This window comes from Schistocerca serialis, chromosome 4 (assembly GCF_023864345.2).
Source record: "Schistocerca serialis cubense isolate TAMUIC-IGC-003099 chromosome 4, iqSchSeri2.2, whole genome shotgun sequence".
In the NCBI taxonomy this organism is placed as follows: Eukaryota; Metazoa; Arthropoda; class Insecta; order Orthoptera; family Acrididae; genus Schistocerca; species Schistocerca serialis.
Window position 1 is genome coordinate 692,466,551 of NC_064641.1, and position 12,168 is coordinate 692,478,718.

The 12,168-nt window shown below is 41.3% G+C and overlaps 1 protein-coding gene across 1 annotated transcript in view; it reads left to right on the forward strand.

Annotated features, from left to right (window-relative positions):
* The window catches only part of LOC126474698 (uncharacterized), a 282,698-nt gene that overhangs the window by 151,722 nt on the left and 118,808 nt on the right, over positions 1–12,168 (forward strand). The window lies entirely within an intron of this gene.

The window sequence follows — 12,168 nt, forward strand, 5'->3', positions numbered from 1 at the left end:
CATACCGGGGGGAGTCATTCCAGATGTGGAAAGGGTCCTTCCGGATGCCATGAAGGGTACAGGGTGCACCCATCTGCAGGTGGTCGCTCATGTCGGCACCAATGATGTGTGTCGCTATGGATCGGAGGAAATCCTCTCTGGCTTCCGGCGGCTATCTGATTTGGTGAAGACTGCCAGTCTCGCTAGCGGGATGAAAGCAGAGCTCACCATCTGCAGCATCGTCGACAGGACTGACTGCGGACCTTTGGTACAGAGCCGAGTGGAGGGTCTGAATCAGAGGCTGAGACGGTTCTGCGAACGTGTGGGCTGCAGATTCCTCGACTTGCGCCATAGGGTGGTGGGGTTTCGGGTTCCGCTGGATAGGTCAGGAGTCCACTACACGCAACAAGCGGCTACACGGGTAGCAGGGGTTGTGTGGCGTGGGCTGGGCGGTTTTTTAGGTTAGATGGCCTTGGGCAAGTACAGAAAGGGCAAAAGCCTCAACGGGTGCGGGGCAAAGTCAGGACATGCGGGGACCAAGCAGCAATCGGTATTGTAATTGTCAACTGTCGAAGCTGCGTTGGTAAAGTACCGGAACTTCAAGCGCTGATAGAAAGCACCGAAGCTGAAATCGTTATAGGTACAGAAAGCTGGCTTAAGCCAGAGATAAATTCTGCCGAAATTTTTACAAAGGTACAGACGGTGTTTAGAAAGGATAGATTGCATGCAACCGGTGGTGGAGTGTTCATCGCTGTTAGTAGTAGTTTATCCTGTAGTGAAGTAGAAGTGGATAGTTCCTGTGAATTATTATGGGTGGAGGTTACACTAAACAACCGAACTAGGTTAATAATTGGCTCCTTTTACCGACCTCCCGACTCAGCAGCATTAGTGGCAGAACAACTGAGAGAAAATTTGGAATACATTTCACATAAATTTTCTCAGCATGTTATAGTCTTAGGTGGAGATTTCAATTTACCAGATATAGACTGGGACACTCAGATGTTTAGGACGGGTGGTAGGGACAGAGCATCGAGTGACATTATACTGAGTGCACTATCCGAAAATTACCTCGAGCAATTAAACAGAGAACCGACTCGTGAGATAACATATTGGACCTACTGATAACAAACAGACCCGAACTTTTCGAATCTGTATGTACAGAACAGGGAATCAGTGATCATAAGGCCGTTGCAGCATCCCTGAATATGGAAGTTAATAGGAATATAAAAAAAGGGAGGAAGGTTTATCTGTTTAGCAAGAGTAATAGAAGGCAGATTTCAGACTACCTAACAGATCAAAACGAAAATTTCTGTTCCGACACTGACAATGTTGAGTGTTTATGGAAAAAGTTCAAGGCAATCGTAAAATGCGTTTTAGACAGGTACGTGCCGAGTAAAACTGTGAGGGACGGGAAAAACCCACCGTGGTACAACAACAAAGTTAGGAAACTACTGCGAAAGCAAAGAGAGCTCCACTCCAAGTTTAAACGCAGCCAAAACCTCTCAGACAAACAGAAGCTAAACGATGTCAAAGTTAGCGTAAGGAGGGCTATGCGTGAAGCGTTCATTGAATTCGAAAGTAAAATTCTATGTACCGACTTGACAGAAAATCCTAGGAAGTTCTGGTCTTACGTTAAATCAGTAAGTGGCTCGAAACAGCATATCCAGACACTACGGGATGATGATGGCATTGAAACAGAGGATGACACGCGTAAAGCTGAAATACTAAACACCTTTTTCCAAAGCTGTTTCACAGAGGAAGACCGCACTGCAGTTCCTTCTCTAAATCCTCGCACAAACGAAAAAATGGCTGACATCGAAATAAGTGTCCAAGGAATAGAAAAGCAACTGGAATCACTCAATAGAGGAAAGTCCACTGGACCTGACGGGATACCAATTCGATTCTACACAGAGTACGCGAAAGAACTTGCCCCCCTTCTAACAGCCGTGTACCGCAAGTCTCTAGAGGAACGGAGGGTTCCAAATGATTGGAAAAGAGCACAGATAGTCCCAGTCTTCAAGAAGGGTCGTCGAGCAGATGCGCAAAACTATAGACCTATATCTCTTACGTCGATCTCTTGTAGAATTTTAGAACATGTTTTTTGCTCGCGTATCATGTCATTTCTGGAAACCCAGAATCTACTATGTAGGAATCAACATGGATTCCGAAAACAGCGATCGTGTGAGACCCAACTCGCCTTATTTGTTCATGAGACCCAGAAAATATTAGATACAGGCTCCCAGGTAGATGCTATTTTTCTTGACTTCCGGAAGGCGTTCGATACAGTTCCGCACTGTCGCCTGATAAACAAAGTAAGAGCCTATGGAATATCAGACCAGCTGTGTGGCTGGATTGAAGAGTTTTTAGCAAACAGAACACAGCATGTTGTTATCAATGGAGAGACGTCTACAGACGTTAAAGTAACCTCTGGCGTGCCACAGGGGAGTGTTATGGGACCATTGCTTTTCACAATATATATAAATGACTTAGTAGATAGTGTCGGAAGTTCCATGCGGCTTTTCGCGGATGATGCTGTAGTATACAGAGAAGTTGCTGCATTAGAAAATTGTAGCGAAATACAGGAAGATCTGCAGCGGATAGGCACTTGGTGCAGGGAGTGGCAACTGACCCTTAACATAGACAAATGTAATGTATTGCGAATACATAGAAAGAAGGATCCTTTATTGTATGATTATATGATAGCGGAACAAACACTGGTAGCAGTTACTTCTGTAAAATATCTGGGAGTATGCGTACGGAACGATTTGAAGTGGAATGATCATATAAAACTAATTGTTGGTAAGGCGGGTACCAGGTTGAGATTCATTGGGAGAGTGCTTAGAAAATGTAGTCCATCAACAAAACACTCGTTCGACCTATACTTGAGTATTGCTCATCAGTGTGGGATCCGTACCAGGTCGGGTTGACGGAGGAGATAGAGAAGATCCAAAGAAGAGTGGCCCGTTTCGTCATTGGGTTATTTGGTAACCGTGATAGCGTTACGGAGATGTTTAATAAACTCAAGTGGCAGACTCTGCAAGAGAGGCGCTCTGCATCGCGGTGTAGCTTGCTCGCCAGGTTTCGAGAGGGTGCGTTTCTGGATGAGGTATCGAATATATTGCTTCCCCCTACTTATACTTCCCGAGGAGATCACGAATGTAAAATTAGAGAGATTAGAGCGCGCACGGAGGCTTTCAGACAGTCGTTCTTCCCGCGAACCATACGCGACTGGAACAGGAAAGGGAGGTAATGACAGTGGCACGTAAAGTGCCCTCCGCCACACACCGTTGGGTGGCTTGCGGAGTATCAATGTAGATGTAGATGTAGATGTACTCTTGAATACATTACTTTCTCAAAAATTTTGGATAAAGCTGTTATAAGGGAGATTGGATGTTAATTGTTGACATCAGATCTATCCCCTTTTTTATGCAAAGGTATAACAATAGCATATTTCAGTCTATCAGGGAAAATGCCCTGTTCCAGAGAGCTATTACACAGGTGGCTGAGAATCTTACTTATCTGTTGTGAACAAGCTTTTAGTATTTTGCTGGAAATGCCATCAATTCCATGTGAGTTTTTGCTTTTAAGCAAGTTTATTATTTTCCTAATTTCAGAGGGAGAAGTGGGTGAGATTTCAATTGTATCAAATTGCATAGGTATAGCCTCTTCCATTAACTGCCTAGGATCTTCTAATGAACACCTTGACCCTATATATCCACAACATTTAGAAAATGATTATTAAAAATATTTTCAACTTCTGACTTTTTGTTCGTAAAGTTTTCATTCAATTTGATGGTAATACTGTCTTCCTGTGCTCTTGGTTGACCTGTTTCTCTTTTAATAATATTCCAAATTGTTTTAATTTTATTATCAGAGTTGCTGATTTCAGACATGATACACATACTTCTGGATTTTTTAATAACTTTTCTTAATATAGCACAGTAGTTTTTATAATGTTTGATAGTTTCTGGGTCACTACTCTTTCTTGCTGTCAGATACATTTCCCTTTTCCGGTTACAAGTTGTGATATGGACACGGACAAGATTCAAGAATTAGTACATGTTAGCTGATTCTGTTAACCACCAAACTTCAGATTGGCCTTCATTGAAGTTAAGTACTAAATTGGTTCCTATAATAAAGTGTATTTTAACCATGTGTGCATTTTGTGTTGTAGTGAAAGGAAACCGCCCACCCACCTATCATACCACCTTCTCCTCATCCACCCAGGAACCGCAAAACATTATAGGAGGGCATGGCCACAAGTGTCGACGAGTCTGATCAGCAAGTTTTCTTTGCTTTTTATGTGATCTCGGTTGCTGCAGGGGAGTTGTCACTACAATGATTCTATTTACTAATTTGTTATTGTTGTTGCATGTATTACAGGGGGAAGCTGCAGAACTAACCTATTTCTCATTTCAGAGGCTTTGCACATTGCTTTCTATTTATTTTTTCATATTTTACTGTAATTTGCTAGTGTTAGAATGGCTACTCCACCCCCTCCACCACCTGCCACTGTGCATCAGCCACAGACTGCTCCTGCTGTGGAACTAAACCAGATTTTTCAGTTTCAGACTCAGCAAATTGCCACATTGCTGTCTACTGTACAGATAGCAACTGCTTGCCACACAAGCTGTGTTGGCTCCCCAACAGACCAGCCAACCAATCCAACAAGTGCCACCAAACAATGTTCCATCATTTTGGCACTTCGATGAAAAAGGAGAGGAATGGCTTTAATATCTCACCCAGTTCAAGCCCCACTGCCAAGTCCATAGAATTCAAGGGACCGTGAAATGTCATTATTTGCTGACCATCAGGGGAACTGCTGTGTTTCCCTTAGTTCAAAAACCCTTCCCTTTGTCGTCTCCTGATGCACTCCCTATGATGAAGTAGTAGGTTCATTAAGTCAGTATTATGAACAGCAGATTCAGGTTACAGCAACCAGATTTCAGTTCTTTTTCCTTAAGAAAAAGCCAGAACAGATTTGTGATACACCAACTTTCAGGGTCTCACTAGGAAGTGTAAATTCAAGTGTAGTTGTGGCTACTTTTATAGTGACATGATGATCCATGATGCGATCACATACAATGTCCCTGATAGCAGAATTAGAGAACAGATTCTCAGTACTCAGGTCCTTCACTCCATCAAATGTTGCAGGTATTAGAACAATTCAATTCCGATGCCATAGCTGCCAATAAATTTGATCAGGTCCCAATTTGTCAGGCCGGGTCACCTCTTGCCCACGGCCACCCCACTCAGCCGCCACAACAAGCATGCACACAGATGTGTAAACAAGTAGTCAGGCTTGTAAATCTAGTGAAGTCTTGCCCTTGCTGTTTTGCTCACCATAAGTGGCAAGTTTGCCCGTCGTACAATGCCACATGTTACTCATGTGGAAAGAAAGGCCGTGTCCAGGCAGTTTGCTTGCAATGGCAAAAGAATGCCAATTCTGCCTGTTCTCACAACCTCAGGTCTCGTGCACATTCTGTGAGTGCAGTGTTTTCAAAAGCAACTGCACGTTCTAGCTATAATTCAAGTAAGATTATGCCCTCATCTCACCCTAGTGCAGTGCAATGCCATTCCGACAAACTATTTGTAACACTAAAAATTGCTAGCCATCATGTTGACTTTCACTTGGACACAGGTGCTTCTTTAACTTTGCTTAATCATGTTAGGCTCACCATGTCTGTCAAAATCTAGTGCGCACCTCACTGCATACAACGAACAGGAAATCCCAGTTCTTGGACAGTGTAGTTTCCATGCCATTTATAAATATCACACTAGAACAGTGAAAATATTTTTGGCTTAGATTCATTTGATATGTTTGGCCTTAGCTCATTGGCGTAACCTCTCAGTACAAGAAGGTGTGATCTTAGTAGAATCTGACAGTGGACAATCATGTGTGCTCATTCCCACAGTGTTGCAAAAGGATGTGTTACAACTGCTTCACCAAGGACATTGGGGAATTGTTCCCACTAAACAGTTAGTGTGCCAGCACTGTACTTCACAGAACATGGATGCCCACATTGAACAGGTGACATCACAGTGTCACGCATGCATAGAAAATCAATCTGCTCCCCCACTGACACTCTCAGCTTGGCCTATGACTCAACTCCATAGTAACGAGTGCATATAGGCTTTCCAGGACTCTCGTTGGCTCATAGTGGTAGACTCTTCTAGCAAGTTTCCATTTGCGGTGCCTACGAACTCCACCACATCAAGTAGCACCATTAAAGTGTTGTCCTCAAGTTTTTACATTGAAGGATTGCCTGAAGTTATTGGTATGGACAATGGGCCTCAGTTCATGTTACATGATTTTGAACAATTTTGTGACCAAAATGGCTTTTGTCATCTAACAAGTGTTCCATTTCACACGCAGTCCAACGGAGAAGCAGAAATGCTTTGCTTGCACCTTCAAACAACAAATGATCAAGCTTCACACTCCCCACACACAGGAACAGGCACTGCAACTCTTTCTCACCTCCTATCGCTCCCACCCACACAACAGACCATCAACGGCGGAACTTCTGCGTGGCCACCGTCATCGGACACTGCTTCACTTGCTCCACCCTCTGCAGCATCTGGTGCTGCTGAGTGTCCACAAGTATTACTTTGCACTGCATGATCTTGTTCTTTACAGGGTTTATGGGAGCTGTCAGTGCTGGGAGTGCGGCGAGTTCCAGAAACGCATTGGCACATATATGTGTCTAATTGCAGATCCCGATAGTTTGCAGCACCCTCACCAGAATCAAATTCACATTTGTTGTTTGCCCCATGATTCTGCTTCTTTTCTTCCCCCAGATTCATGGCTTCACAGGACCACACAGCCTTAGCAGGTGCTCCCTGGTGCTGTCACTGCACTCCAGGCCGAGTGAATGGGTATCGCACCCCCACCGCCGCCATCACCGCTCTCCAACCCGATCGACCTACACTGCCATTGCCATCACTGTCATCACCCCAGGAGATGCCCTCAGGACTGGACGTGTATCCTGGGCAATGTTTTCTGGAGGATGTTCCTCTGCTCTCACAAACCGGATAGTTGGGTATGACCAGAAGTACGTCGCCCTCCACAGCTACGGCTCCTGCCTCATCTCTACATCTAGCCTCCTGCCTCCCCCCTGTTCTCATTTGCATCTCCAGTACATGACATCAGTGTGGTGTTTCAGGGGAGAGGAATGTGCTGGCATATGCTTTCGACAGCACACTGGTTGGCACTGGGAAACTTATAGCAGGTGCTGAACTAAGCACACCTATGACAAGAGAAGACCAAGACATGCCCCCAGGCTGCATGCCGATTATGTCCACTGGGCAATATGCATATAGGCCGCCACCAATGACCATGTTACTCAATCTCTCCATCTCAGAACCTCAGTACATTGCATCGGGATTCCATTTGCATTGCACCTCAATACATCGCACTATGCTCTAGTCGTTCAAAGCGATAGTCAACACCTCGCACCTTAGACAGCTGTGAGGGAATGTTAGTAATTGTATATAGTTGTGACATGGACATGGACAAGATTCAAGAATTAGTATGTCGTTAGTTGATTGCTGTTAACCATCGAACTTCAGATTGGCCATCATTGAAGTTATGTACTTCACTGGTTCCTACAGTAAAGTTTATTTTAACCACATGTGTATTTTGCACTGTAGTGAGAGGAAACCAGCCAAGGACTCATCGTACTACCCTCTCCTCATCCAGCCAGGAACCACAAAACATTACTGAGGGCACAGCAACTCAAAATCTGTGCTGTTAAATCAGGAGTACGCTGTCCTGCACAGCTACGGCTCCCAGCTCATCTCTACATCTAGCCTCCTGCCTTTCCCCCCTGTTGTCATTTACATCTCCAGTACATGACACTAGTGTGGCATTTCAAGGGAGAGGAATGTGCGTTTCAAGGGAGAGGAATGTGCTAGCATATGCTTTAGATAGCACACAGTGCAGTGCAAAATCTCACACTTTACTGGCCCCCCTCATGTTATTTCTTGTGGGTCTTATATACATTCACTGATAATTTGGATATTGTTACATATAGTAATTTTGTTAATTACAATCACATAAGTTGTTCAAAATTATGAAACGTATTATCATTCAATGATTATGATTGAAATTCATGAAATAAGATAAAAGTTCAGATACATACCTGTCTTTTCATGGAAAAATAAATGGAATTATTCAGCTAAACAATGCTGATTACATATTTATTAATTGCATTTAAACTACATTACCTCAAGTATTCCTACCACATGTCCTGCTTCAAATAAGAGCGCATTATTTTTAGTGTAGACAGAATTTCAGTATGTAAGCCAGTAGCCTATATAAACACTTTGTTTATATTCTCAATTTAGTTTCAGCGAAGAATTAAAATTCAAAGATATCAATGATAAGATTCACTGATGACATTGCTATACTCAGTGAAAGTGAAGAATTACATGATTTTCTGAAGGGAATAAACAGTATAATGAGTGAAAAATATGGACTCAGACTAAATTGAAGAAAGGCAAAAGTAATGAGAACAATGAAAAATTTAATATTTGGATTGATGGTCATGAAGTAGATGAACTCATGAAGGACAGAGCAAGGAGGACATCAATAGCAGGCTAGCACTGTCAAAAGGGGCATTCCTGGCCAAGAGAAGCCTACTAGTATCAAACATAGGTGTCAATCTAAGGAAGAAACTTCTGAGGATGTTTGTTTGGAGCACAGCAATCTATGGTAGTGTAGCATGGACAGTAGGAAAAGTGGCAAAAAGTGAACTGAAGTATTTGAGACGCGGTGTTACGGACAAATGTCAAAAATTAGGTGGAGTGATAAGGTAAGGAATAAGGATGTTCTGCGCAGAATTGGAGAGGAAAGGAATACATGGAAAACACTGACAAGAAGAAGGGACAGGATGAAGATGAAGAGGAATTTGTGGTGGACCAGATCAAACCACTCAGAAGACTGACAGGGAAAAAAAGAACTTGAATTACAGTAATTATGAAGTAATTAGATGTTGTTATGTTAAAAAATAGAATATCAAGTTGACAATATGACACACAGAGTTGTTACAGGTTTCTCACGTTATAAAATACAGTAGATTTGATGCTTTTGTTATCCAGTTGTTTGCAAATGAATAGTTCTAATTGCAGTTGAACAAATCGACTATACATGTTCCTGCCAATGGATGGATATAATATTGGCAAATACTTTGACCTGAAGTGGTTAGTCACGTTGCAGAGCTCAAAAGGCAAAATTACATAAATGGGTCCTACCTAATGACATGACAGTTCTTCAAGCTGTCCAAATTAGCTTCGAAATCGAGTGAAAAATAGGCTGTTACATTTCAAAATAAAATGGACTCTGTTCACTGTGACAATCCATTACATGTCATTGTGATCTCCATTTGCTTTTTTCATTTGACATTTCTGGTGATGGTTAGTGTAGGCTGAGACTGGTTAATATTTTGAAGTATTTTGCGTCTACTGAAAATAAACTGTTAACATCATGTTTACTAGATGCTGAAAGAACGTAAATTGCTCAAAAAATAAATGTGGCTGCAATATCTCAAACTTGACATGTTTCATCTATTTTAATTTAAAAATGTATCATGGCATGGTATTCCATGCAATATGACAGCATCATAAAACAATCTTCACAGCAGGTTTGAGTCGAGTGAGGTACCCCATTGAATCTCATGCTGTAATAATTTCAAACAAACCTGGTGTAATGACTACAAACTCCTAGTGCAGTTACTCCCTGATGTGTTTTGTCATAAATAACCTTGCTTAACCCTTTTGATCATGAATTATTTTCTTCCTGGAAAAAAAATCATGTCTTTGCTATCCAGTTCTTCGAATTAAATTATGATTTTTCAAATGTGTAAAATATTCTGAGATGACCCTCAAGAGGGGGGGAGGGGGGGGGGGATACAATGCATCCCCAAATGAGGACATTGTGTTCAAGTGGGTGCAGTGTAAGCCAAAAAGTCAAAGTATTTTGTTTGATTTTATTTCACCAAAATACATAAATTACACAAAGCTTACTTAATGATTTTATACATAAACTATGCTTTTACACTTTTGGAGAATGATAATCAAAGAAACGATTCTTTTTCTATCCAGACACAAGTGAATGTTACATTTGACACAATAAAACTTGGCTTTGCCTTTTCAACCCAGCTTCTTGCACCCATCAAATGATTTTTTGTTACTGATCACTGGAAGAGGCCCGATGTTCTCCAAACGATCTTCAGCTTCAGGACGAACTTCCGCGTTGGCTCGTTTTGAAGTACTTACACTGTCACTAGTGGGATGCCCCCTTTTTCCTGGCAGATGGCTTATCTACTTTTGTCAGTACATTGTCCACACTTGCCCTAAAGTGAAGCAAACCAAGGGTCTTATTTTTAGGAACACCTAATTCTGGTGCATTTTTCTTGTACTCAATGCGTGCATTTACAAATGAAAAATCAATTGCACAAGGAAACATGTATCCTCATTCAGGTTGCAAAACCATCGAAAATGGCAGTTGAAAATAATGTTTGGTTTCAAAAGCAGCTAACTGCATGGTGTCTTTGGGTGCAAAGTCTGCTAAATGCCCAATAGGCATGGCTGTTGCCCTACCATGTCCGGACACAAAGCACGTGAACAGACATCAGACTTCCCAATCTGGACATTCAGAGCTACCTTTCAGTCTGTTACGATTAGAATGAATATTTTTCTTATTCAGCTTTAGGTTGGCTGTGCTGTAACAATAACATTCCTGCTGTCAATGCATTGTCGTTGGGATGGGACGAGTGTTTCGTGATTATCTCAGTGTCACTTGCCATGCAATTAGCAGGATTTGCATGTAGGCTACTCAGCTACAATATACCGTATGATATAAAATTTCTAACATTACTTCCCTCATTGTCCTCTTGTTCAAATTTATCAGCAGGATCATCGGATAGATTGTAAATTTTAGATGAATTAAGGAGTTCTATAACTTCTTCGGTAAGTGACCTTTGTCTATCTTGGACATGGGGCATTGTGAAATCACCATAAGATGACTAAAACGACAGCGAAATAATGTCCTAAATTTCTATGCCATGACAACCTTTTCATCACAATGTCCTCATTTGGAAACATGTATGAAGTTATAAATATGTCATTTACCTTTCGTTCTCAAAGACACCTTTAGTTTTCACCTTCAAGAATGCACCTTTCTATGCACAATTAATTTTTTTTACCTAAACTCTGAAGATATTAACCAGCTGATGGGAGGACAAAGATTACTGGGAAGCTTCCATGGGACTGTGCACATTCAGTTTTGTTTTGTGGTACCACAAAGTGACAGCAGATGCCAACACTGTTCTCAAATAAGCTCTCTGCTTCTGACAATATGAGCACAACAATTACAAATGGTAAAATTTAACGAATTTTAATGTACTAAGCATTTATTTAGTTTCTCCTTATATGAGGACGCCATGATAGAAAGATTTAATGCGAAACTACTTGCCAGTATCATGGCCTTAACACCAGAAGGAAAGGTGAACCACTAGGAGGAGCTGCAGTATTTGGTACTTGTATGTTAAGGGGCTAAAGTACACTGGAGCTAAAGTTTTGAATTCACTGCCAGATAATACCAAAGTGACAAGAAGTTAAACATCATTATTTAAAACTGATTTGAAGAAGTACCTGTTTGACACACCATTTTACGTTATGGATGAGTTCTGATGCAATAATAAATAACATCTTTTATGTAAAGCTCACATTGATTTATTTATAGTGGCTTCTTATTTTATATAATTTTTAAGCTATTACTGCATCACCTGTATTAATAAACTTTTGCAGTAATATATATATTTTACTCTAAGTGTGAAGGAAAAGTAATATACAACACTGTTTTCAATCTTCATTACAACTAGTGCATAGTAGTTGTTTGTTGTTGTACTCAGTACTGCTTGTATTTGGTGCTTCAGCATTTATATGAGATATATTGACTCATTCCAAATCAAGTAATTACTCAAACAGCTGGAAAAGCACTGTGAAGTGCAAAGGAAAAATAATGTACAACACTGTTTTCAAAGTTCGTTACAACTAGTGCGTAGTTGTTGTACTCTGTAGTATTTATATTTGGTGCTTCAGTACTTATACGACATGTATTGACTCGTTCCACATCCAAGTAATTGCTCAGACACCTGGACCTACAGAACATGTATGCCATAAATAAGT